Genomic DNA, 11,410 nt, shown 5'->3' on the forward strand with positions numbered 1-11,410 from the left:
TCTGGTAAAAGAGAAGAGGATTCGAACGAGTGGTGGAAAAAGTCATTCTTCGTTCTTTATTTTTAAAAAGAACAATCATACCTCGTTAATGTCAAACGTTTCGTACGTGTTAACGGATTCTGAAAAATTTTCCTGGTTATCGGAGAAAAAGTTGGTGAAATTTTGTTTCTCGACGTGACGCGTTGCATCGATCGGAGACATTGCCGAGTTTCAACGCGTAAAATCAATATGCAATTCGCGAAACGTAGTCCGCGACCTCGGACACAATTGCCGTCCGAATCTGGCTTCGTTCTGTTTCTCTCTCTCTCTCTCTTTCTCTCTTTCTCTCTCTCGATCTCTTTCTATCCGTTGCTTCGAACCAACCAGTCCTCCATCTATCTTTTTTTTTCCTCACGAATATTGGATTCGGAGCTCGGAATGACCAATGCGATTGGATTTATCGTATCCTCGCTAGCTTTCTCGATCACTAAGCCGAGTCTAGATCTAATCAGAAATTCTGTGTCGCAAGTATTATATCATTGTTACGATCAATCCGATTGGAAAGTGGGTAGAAAAAACAAGCTTTCAGATTTTTCCTTTTTTCTTTCTTTTTTTTTTCAAACTGATTGCCGATATGAAGAACATAACGAGATAGAAAGTACTATAAGTGAGGTATGGACAATTATGCGATATCGGAAATGAATTTTGTGGAAACAAACCGGATCGAGTGACACGAAATTTCGGTTTTATATACATATATATATATATATATATATATATATATATATATATATATATATACTGGGTGTCCAGAGGACACTCAGCATATATATACTGGGTGTTCGAGGACTCTTTTCCTGATTCGAAAGAAAAAAGAAAAAATGGTGACAGTAAAATATATTTACTCTGTCTCGTTCCTTTTTTTCGTTTTTTCTCATTATCTGTCTTTTAATCTTTCACCCGAAGCTGCAGTTGTTTCTCGTGAAAACATACTCTGTATTTTCACACTGAGAATGCTATGCCTGAAATAATAAGACCCAAGAATAATTATAGTATCAATGATTAATGCATTTTCATTGTGAAGACAAACGTAGAATAATATTAATCATCTAATATGTTAGTTTGATTTTTAATAAATTCGTATTTGTCGACACCCGTTGAACAGGTATATACATATACATATATATATATATATATATATATATATATATATATATATATAAATCGGTAATTTCGATTGAGTAATATTCGTTCAAGTACACATAGGTATATTTGTAGATGTATCGGTGACACGTGATGATTTCTAATTCGTTCACCATGAATTCGCATCGAAACGAATCACGAGGACACGATGTTTGAACTTAATAAGAATTTTAATTGAATTAAATAAACGCATTTCCTCCTCTCTCTCTTTCTCTCTCTCTCTCTCTCTCTTCCTGTCTCTCTCATTTGCAAGCAACATGCTCTATCGGCGCCTCATATATAACCTCGATATTTGCTCGCTTTAGTCGCACTGCAATCGACGCTTTCCTATGCCATCGTCTATGTAGGTACATATACGAATTCTACGAGTCTTGTTTATTCTCCATTGTTCGTTTTAGCGATCGTTCGTTCATCCATTTTCTCCACCCAGTTACCGCTGCTTCCTCGACGCCATTGAGAATTGCACGCCTTCTTTTTGACCAAAAAACAAGAAGAAAATAACAACAACAATAGCAACAACAAACAACAACAAGAAAACAAAAGCAGGTGTACTTTCGAGGAAAATGGAGAGGAAAGTTTCCGGTGAAATCTAATATCTGATGATTTTCCTATATATATATATATATCTTTTTCTTTCTCTCTTTTTTTGGTAAAACAGCATCGACTTTTGTTGGTTCCGTTCTAGCACAAAGTTCACTGGTCTTCCTAGTTGATCTTGTTAAGGTGGAAAATAGGATATCCTTTTCAAGTGTCATTTCCACATTGAATAATTTCAAGAAATAATAAATATATTTATACTTAGAATATTTTTTATTTATAATCTTGTAATATATCGTAAATTTTTTAATCATCGTATATGTCATTGCCATTCAAACAGGGCAACTTGTTGTTGTACATCTTAATTAAACAAACAGTTCGTTTTAGTAGACAATTTTTTATCTTGACATTAATTATCAGTTAATTAATTAATTAATGGTCAATGTGAAATGTAAATATAGAGTAACGGCAAAATCATTTTGTTACTTCATGACACGTTAGTATATATCTGATTTAAAGATCGATACGATATATGGGAAAAAAAGGAAAAAAAAAACACACAGAGAAATTTTTGGTAGAGAAAGAGAAATTGAATAAAGGAGGAATTTTTGTTTATTTAAAAGAAAACTCATGGCACACCTTTTACCTCTTTTCGATAGCGAGCATCCACACAGTCAGCCACACTTTGTCACTCGTTGGCCGTTTGTAACAGCCGTTTCTACTATTTATTTCTACGCTAGAGTCCCACCAGCGTCCATTTCTCTTGTCCGCTTCTACTATCCCCATTGTCCGTTTCAATTCTCCACTGGCCTTGTCCGTCTACACTGTTTACCACTGCTGTCCGTCTTCCACTGTCCGTTTCTTCTATCCTTTTGCTTCGTTCGCAAAGTGACGAGCATTTCGAATTGCTCTTTTCTCTATCCATTGATTCAAACGAATTTTAAATATTATGAGAATTGTTTCCTCCATAAGAGACATATAAAATAAATATCGTGCTTTTCTTCTGTTTGTAAAGTTTTGCTCTTTACGGAAATTGTTTCTGCGAGGAATGAATATCGGTCAAATTCTACTTTAATTTTCAAAGAATTCTATTCTGTTTGTAGATCGTGGAATAAATTTTGAATTTCGCATAATAAATTATACAATTGAAATAAAATTTATTAAGGGAATAATTCGTTAAAATGTAATTACAAATTGGTATTAAATTCGTTGCCCTTTATCGGGATATTTTGGAAATTCACGAATGTTCGAATTAATAAGAATATTTTTCTGGAATGTGATATAATTGGCATTTTGCGAAGGAATCCTTGTTCACTATCGCGACACATATCGAAAAGTGTTGCAAAAATGACTATTGGTATTTTTTGTTTGTTCTCTTCTTTTTTGTTTTTTTTTTTTTTTTTTTTTTCAGGGACGTAGTAATCGATGGAAAAATTGTTATCGTTCTCGGCACGCTCTGATCGCTTTATCTTACACGCCACGTGCTACTTCCTTCCGTTATCGGCGATCGAACGCACGAAAAAACAAATTGTACGATCGTCGACGAATCACAGTGTAAATATTCTTTGAAATTTCGTTTGACCATAGCAAATATGTCGGTTGCCTTTCGACATCTTTGCGATAGAAAAGATAAACGAGTGGATGGTGAAAATACTGTTGGAATTTCAATTAATAATACAAATACGCGTTGGTCGAAAGTAAAAGAGAAAAATAATACAATAATTATTCGTCTTGGTTTCAACGATTTTGTTTTAATAAAAATTGCAAGGTTGTCCTCTTTCTCCCTCCCTCTGTCTCTCTGTTATAAATAAAAGCCTCCATTAAATGAAACATTTCTCTCGAACGGTGTTTCTCCATTGTCTGAAATATCGCATCTACTAAAGTACAATTACGAGTACAAGGACTTAAAGAGAAGAAGAAATGAGAAGAAGAAATAAGAAGAAGAAACGGAGATGCGGCTTGATACTCCGAAGCCGATCGTAGAACTCGAGGTAGAAGTTTCGAAGTACTAATATTCGTCAACCTCGACTGTTCTCTCCTCGAAATGACGAAGTTTCGTGGTGAATGCATTGTCCTCTTTCTTTCTCTCTCTTTCTATTCTATCTCTCTCATACTTATTCTTAACGAAAAATAGTAGTTATATCTTTTGCATTTGTAAAAAGAAAGATAATTGACAAACTAGTATTTAATTTTATTCTATTATAAAGTTTAAATAATAATTCTATGTCCATTATATATATATATATATTATTACGTAATGATAACGAAATATGTTCAATTTAAATAATATCTCTCATTTCGATATATATACACAACGTATTATTATCCAGGACATATCATTTTAACTTAAAATAATAAGCATCGTCTAGCGTATCAGCAAATAAATGCATATTTATCTCGTGTTAAATAAAATCTAACAGATATTCTGATATGAATGTAGGAGATTTAAATATTGAATATCACGATTGTTTAAAATTATCTATATATTCAGTTTACTGGTATGAACACTTGTACTGGTTGGTTACTTTATCTATTTTATTTTTCTCTCATCTTTACGATATTCGTTCCCCCCAAAAAATAAATTTACTCTTCTCTTTTTTACACCTCTCTTATCTTCTTACTCGTGTAGAAGACTTCGACGAGTTGTGGAGATGAGACTGATCAACGTAGCTCGACTAGACGGCTATGCATCACAGCGGATAGACGTTTAAACGCGTCAAGAATGACGATAGAAAACTCTCTTCGTCTTTTTTTTTTTTGTCACTTAGCTCGAAGGAGTAGAAAAAGAGGGAAGTAAAATAAGGGGTAGGTTCGATGCGTGGTTGGAATCGAGAAAAGGTACGATAAATCGTTCTATCGTGGATCGATCAAAATGAATCGCCAAGCGAAATAACGAGCTTCGTTTTCTCCTTACGGCTACTATAAAACGACTAGTCGTCATTGAAAAGCTTGTAAAGAAAGAAAGAGAGAGAGAGAGAGAGAGAAAGAGAGAAAGAGAAAAGTGCGATTTTATGACGGAAGTTCGATGGCACTCGAATTACTTATATTTATTGGGAGTCTTTCGCAATATGTTTATTGGCTATGAAAATTCATTGAATGAGAAAAAAAGGAAGAGAAAGGATTAAAATAAAAAATGTAAAAGAGAGAGAGAGAGAGAGAGAGACTATCTAGCTTTGTCCGCCACGATAAACAGGAAGTGACGTTATTCGAAGATGAGCTAGGAACTTGGTAGAGTCTCTTCTCGAAAAGGAAGAGAAAGAGAGAGAGAGAGAATCGAGATGTTTACTCGCACCATTCGTTGAATCGATGCGGAAGACCGGTCTTCTCTCGAGATTCACTGACTTCCCTATAACGGAAACGGAAAGGATGGTTATTAAATCGATATGTGAAAGAATTGGAAGATATTATCATTGAATACATAGTCTTCGATAAACTATGAATTTCCGAAATTTGAATTACAATTAATCCTACGAGATTAATCATTTGATGATAATGATCAACGGAGTATCCTCTCAATTTAGTTGTAATGTATTTATAGGAATCATAGGAAATGAAAATAACTATAAATTATATAGATAGTACGTATACATATTTATACGTAATAATTATTTACGAATATGTATATAACGAATCGTCCGAAGTAGTTAGCAATGTGTTAATAGCGTGGTTACAAGTGAAGCTTACTGTTTAGAACGATGGGACAACCAAACTACGACGTACGATAACGCACTATGAAGCATTTTGACAGCTCATGGTTCCCATATTTCATCGGCAATTCGCATGAAACACTTATCATAGTAGCGGATATACTGTTCATACGTGCAGTCATTCGCAGGGAGTAATTGTCGCAAAGTTTCTTTATATCTGTCGAAAGTTTTATAATTTTATAATTCGTTTGTTCTTAACAAAAATATTACTCGAATATTTTTCTTATAGATCGGATAACTTTCGTTATTGAAATTATTTTTGATAAATTTTATTACTTCATATTTTACGATAAAAATTGATTTTACACGTGCGCATAAATTCATAATTCCCTTTAATCTACTTTTTTTTTTCAGATATTTATCGCGGCTCTCATCGATATCAAATTCAAATGAAATTTGTTTCCACCTCCATTTCCTCCATTCCCTGGTAATTACGACGCCACGATTTTGGGCTCATTCGCGCGGGAAAACTTGTGAAACGAGCGTGAATTATCGAAGGTTAATCCGACGAGAGCTCGCTTTATCGCTCGGTTGACGAGAGGAAGATAAAATAAGAAAGGAGGAAGAAGAGAAAGAGAAGGAAAGAGAGAGAGAGAGAGAGAGAGAGAGAGAGAGAGAGAGAGAGAGAAAGAAAGAAAAGAAGACGAGGGGAAGGATTTGTTAATGAACGTACCTGATAAATTCTCGCGAAAGAATAAGAGGAAATTCTCGCGATGAAAGGGTTCTTGCACTCTGAATCTTTCAAGGTAATTTGGGCTACGTTATAACTGAGGAATGCGAGAAAATGATTAATTGTTTTTACTCTTTCATTCATTCATACATACGTTTAATATTTCATTTCGAAACATCGCGAAAGAACGTCTAACGTTATTTTAACTTGCCCGTGTTAATGAGTTTGCTCAGTTGAAATTTTCGTAGTGTTTTTCGATCGGTAACTTTGTTTCTGTCTGTCTGTCTTTAAAAAAAAAAAAAAAAGAAAAAGGAAAAGAAAAACAAAAAAGAAAAAAATTACTTCCACTCGAACCAAGGCATCTCTCTTCCGAGATCTACAAAGTATCAACGTATTCTTTTTTTTTTTTAAGTCTAAAGTAAGAGGAAAATAATAAGAATAAGAATAAGACGATGATAAAGAAGTAAGAGAACGGAGTCGAACGTTGAGAGGCTCGCTATTACGAGACACGTAATTAACATAGTTGTTTTCATCTTTACCTAGTTTACCCAGCCTCGAGAAATAATTCGAGCTTATGACCGCCAAGAGCCCTTCAGCATAAATTTAACTTAATGAGATATCGGATAAGACATTCTTTCCTATTTCGTACAAGATTTGAACTCGCGACCTACTTCCCTTATCTCAAAGTATTACCTAATTAATATCAAACGCGTCGTTATTGTTAGATAGACATCGGTTAATAAATCATCGACAAAATGTGTGTCAATTTATTACGTCACTTTTCAAGACGTAACGAAGTAATTTTTTGAGATCGTTATACCATATAACAAATTTTTCTTTACAACGTAGACTTCGACTTTACGGAATAAAAAATTTGTAATTCTTTTTCTTCCATTTAACGAAGCTTTCCTATATCACAGTTTTATACCTTGGGTGTTGTACTTTCGTCGTTGTTAATTTAACGAATCCAACATAGTCATTTACCAAATTACACACATTTTCTCTGAGTCTAAGAAAACTTGTACAAACGAAACAACTTTTTTTCGGATCAGAGTGAGCGTGAACGAGTTTTCTCGTCGAGGGAGAAAACAACGAGATTGCTTTACATCGAGTGCCAATTACTGAGCGTCACTGTGGCTCATCGATGGACTAGTGGTAACAGTGGTAGATAGTAGCTTAAGGGAGGGATAGAAGAAGAGTGTAGAGAGGAAGGTTGAAAAGTGCGACATGGGGGGAAGTTTCCCGGATTGGTGTCGTGCGCCACCAGAAGTGTCGAAAGAGTCAAGTAAGAATGGCGAGGATCTCGTAGTTAATGAACATCGGCGAGTGAAGTTGCACAAATTCGAGGGAAGTAGAGAAGGGGGAAGTGAAGGACGAAGGGTGAGAGTGATTGAGCGAGAGTAGGATAGAGATAGAGATAGAAAGGGATAGAGAGAGATAGAGAGAGAGAGAGAGAGAGAGACAGAGACAGAGACAGAGAGAGCAAATTGAGTGAGGCGGCAACGGGACTATTGATCCAGCTTTTCCACCCCTTGCTTTCACCCGCCTACCCTCTCTCTCCGTCTCTCTCTCTCTCTCTCTGGCGCGCGGTACCCTTCTCCATCGGCCACCAAAGCCGCCATCTCCACTCGTGCCGGCACGAGTAGCAGCCACGTTCCTTCCTTGATTCTAGACAAAAAATTTTCTTTACCAGCCAAAGACATCATACCTTTGGAAAGCCTTTGGAAAATTTCGAAGAGCCTTCTCGAAGGCACGTCGCTACTGATACTATTTTCCTTCAGAACAAAGATGAAATCCTGTTTGTCTCCTTATAAATTGAATTTCTGTTGCTAAGAAATCGCTCGGGCCATTAACGTAAAACTTTTCCTGTCGTTTTTTCCTCTTTTCGTTTTGTTTCTTTTTCCTATTTTTTTTCTTTCTTTTTCTTCTTTTTTTTATTCTTTCTTCCTCGACTGTCCTTCCCACTAAATCCGTCGTTGAGAAAAGAACGAGTTTGGATCCATCACGGATATAGAGGTCCAAGTTTCTAGGTTGGGTCAACGATAATAAGCCAAAAAAGGGTTGCCAATTCTTTCTTTCTTTTTTTTTTCATTCTTTCTTTCTTCTCTCTCTCTCCCTCTCTCTCTCTCCGTCTTTTTTCTGGCTTTCTCCTTTCTTTCCTTTTTTATTTTTTTTTTATTTTTTTTTTTTTTACTTCTCCCAACTGCGTCTCATTTTCTCATACCCATCCCTACCCTCCCCGTTCAATCTACATCGCCCAGCTTGGAATTTCTAAATCTTCGCCAGAATCTTCTTGCCCTCCTCGTCGAATGCACACAGAGACTTGCACAGCCCCTATCGCGTCGCGCTGAATTTAAACGAACCAAAGCAGACGGTCTACAGACTTCTTCATCGAAGGGAAACTCTTTCTCTCTCACTCTTTTCCTACGATAAGCCAGATATGGATTTTATTATATCAGGTCAGTTATCCTGCCGATATTTGATGTACAGGATATATTATTTCGAGAACATTTCCAACATTATCATTCGATAATATGAATATATCTTTATAAAAAAGCTTTTAAAATTTTATCTATTCCGTTTTTTTATTCCTTCTATCTTTCTTTCTCTTTAAACATTTTTTTCAAACCTAGGATATTTATGCGCTCTGACATAGCTGATATTATTTAAAATTTTTTAAATTGAAAATCAGATATATTTTATACGAATGCAATGCGATTCCTTTATTTTCTTCTATTGTTTATCTTCGGAACGAGGAAAAATCCCGATCTACTCGTACATACATATCTATATATATATATCATTGGCGTTGATTTAAAGCGAACTTTCATGCGTATAACATTTCGACTTGGAGCTTACATTGAATAACCACACGATCGATTGCCGTTACGATGCTTTCCGATTGATAAATCACTTTAGTTGTTATTCGGTTATATAGAACGACGCTAGCTAATGGCCTGGAAGTACCAGCGAAATTTGAGAAAGTTGTTTGGAAATTAAAATATAAAGATAGATATTTATGAATAGAACTTTAAGATCAGGAAAAAAATCGATAAATAAATTTCTGATATATCAGACCACTCGTCGATTCGGAATATTTTACAGACATTTCAATCTAAGAATATCGATCAAATAGTTTTTTTTATCATGTCATTTACGTATTTAATATTAAAAATACTTAATTTTTCGTTTATAATTGATATAAATCTAGTTCATCATTTGTAGTCGTTGTGGGTTCAATTATGTTCCCCATTGTATCTCATACTACTTAACTCCTCATTTATCACCTGGCTACCTTTATGCTGGATACAAATTGCGTCTTATACGATAACCGACTTGCCTTACATTGCTATTACGCTCGAGAGAATTTCTCTGTCTCTCTCTTCTTCATTCTGTACACATATATATATATATATATATATATATATATATATATATATACATATATATATATACACACATATATATCTATATGTATGTATATATATATGTATATATGTACATATATATATCTTTCTGGAGCATTAGAAGGGCAAGTTGCATTCGAGCGTCATAGATCCGGAGGGCATAGACTGAAATTCCCAGCCACGACAGGAATTTCCATCTCTGTTCGTGAACGCACGAGTATATATATGTATATATATTTATATACATATATATCAAGCATATATATTTTTGAGTAGTATGGTTAGCAAACTTAGGATTTATCAAACCAGGAAACAAAAGTGTTTGGAAAATAAGAAATCTGTGAATAACGATGTCGACTTTTCGATAATGTTAGCTATTATTTTGATGAAATTTCCTATTATTGGTAATTACCAAAGTGAATTAGTGTGAAGAGTAAACAAAGTACGAATTTCGGAGCGAGAGAATCAATATAGCTGTCGTAGCTCGGGGCCCCTGATAAAGGGACAATCATACCTTTGTCACGATCTCTCGCTACCAAGCATCATCGCAAATTTGTTTTGTTTACAAAAATCTTTCATTTCAGTCGTTTGTAGTTCTAACTCTGTATCGTAGTTACAGTAATTCAACAATGAAATTGGAACGTCGTTAATTGTCAGATTTTGTTCGTTAACGGTTATCTGTCCATTGGAAAAAGTGAAAAAACATACTGTCTTTTTTTGCTTCAACTACGTTGAAAGCTTTTTTTCATCCGTGAACTTTCTTCGCGTTCGAACTTTCATAGGGGAAGTTGATTATCGTGTACACACTACAAATATTTACCGAACTCTGAAATTTACTTCTTTTTTGTTTTTGTTTCTGTTTTTAACTACTGAAAATGTTTTTTCAACAAGTCAAGTCAGCCGATTTGATCGAGGTAAATTTTGAACGATCGTCCAGTTATACGTGTACAAATTGTCTGTTCTAGTATTACAAATACACCACAGTAATGAATGAGCCGAACACGTATCGATTGGACATTGATAACAAATTTTTGAAATACGTCCAAATGAAATATATATCTAAGGATTCCTGAGAAACATTATTCGTGTAGTAAATAACAGGATGATTAGATCGATCAAATTTTTCGATTGATTATCGATATTAATAAAGACTATTATTTAACGATACGTTCGATTAAACGAAATGAAATCCTTCTTCGAACGTAGATATTATTTTCACTTTATTACCTCTCTTATTGCACACATTTACACTAGTCGAAAAATCGTGTTATTCGCTGACCCATTTCGTTTTACACTATTTTATTATCACCGCAAGCTAATATCTACCAACTCTCCATATAAATTCGTTGTAATATTCGTTGGTTCCTGCTCCAATTTTTTTTTCCTTTTTTTCCTTCTTTTTTTTGCTTTCTTTTTTTTTCATTTTTTGCATGCTCGCGCTTGTACCTTTTCGTCGTTGGCATTCTCATTTTTTAAGGACGTGAAACTAATGGGTAACATTTATCCGTGCTTTCCTCTGCCTACACACAGAGGAACCATGTTCGTTCGTTCGTTCGTTCGTTTCCGGAACGAGTAACAGTTGGCCCTACGCGTTATCCACTTGCGATATCAAGTTCTCTGAATTATTAAAGAGCCGAGCACAGTTGTGCGCCTGTAAGATATCGCGTTCGAACGGCTGAACACGATCGTACGATCAATTGGACGCGATCGAGCGATCGTTCTAATGCTCCAAGTATTGCCGAAGAGGTGTATTAGCGTCGAAAGTTATGAAAAATTATTAAATCGTGTTTTGAATGTGGTCTCGTTCGGTCTTCGATTCTTTTTGTTACTAACTATGTTTAATTTGGAAAAAAAAATATGAGAGAAGTTAGTCTATTGTAAAGAAAAAAAGAAAAAAAAAACGAGAA

The 11,410-nt window shown here is 34.9% G+C and overlaps 1 long non-coding RNA gene across 1 annotated transcript; it reads right to left on the reverse strand.

Annotated features, from left to right (window-relative positions):
* Positions 1–1,231: 1,231 nt before the first annotated feature.
* Positions 1,232–8,232, reverse strand: LOC127069725 (uncharacterized). Its single transcript, XR_007783686.1, has 3 exons — positions 7,025–8,232; positions 2,359–2,636; positions 1,232–1,653 (listed from the first exon to the last, which is right to left on the reverse strand). It is a non-coding gene; the product is annotated as an uncharacterized LOC127069725 (long non-coding RNA).
* Between the last annotated feature and the right edge of the window lie 3,178 nt (positions 8,233–11,410).

Source organism: Vespula vulgaris, chromosome 16, assembly GCF_905475345.1.
Source record: "Vespula vulgaris chromosome 16, iyVesVulg1.1, whole genome shotgun sequence".
Lineage (NCBI taxonomy): Eukaryota > Metazoa > Arthropoda > Insecta > Hymenoptera > Vespidae > Vespula > Vespula vulgaris.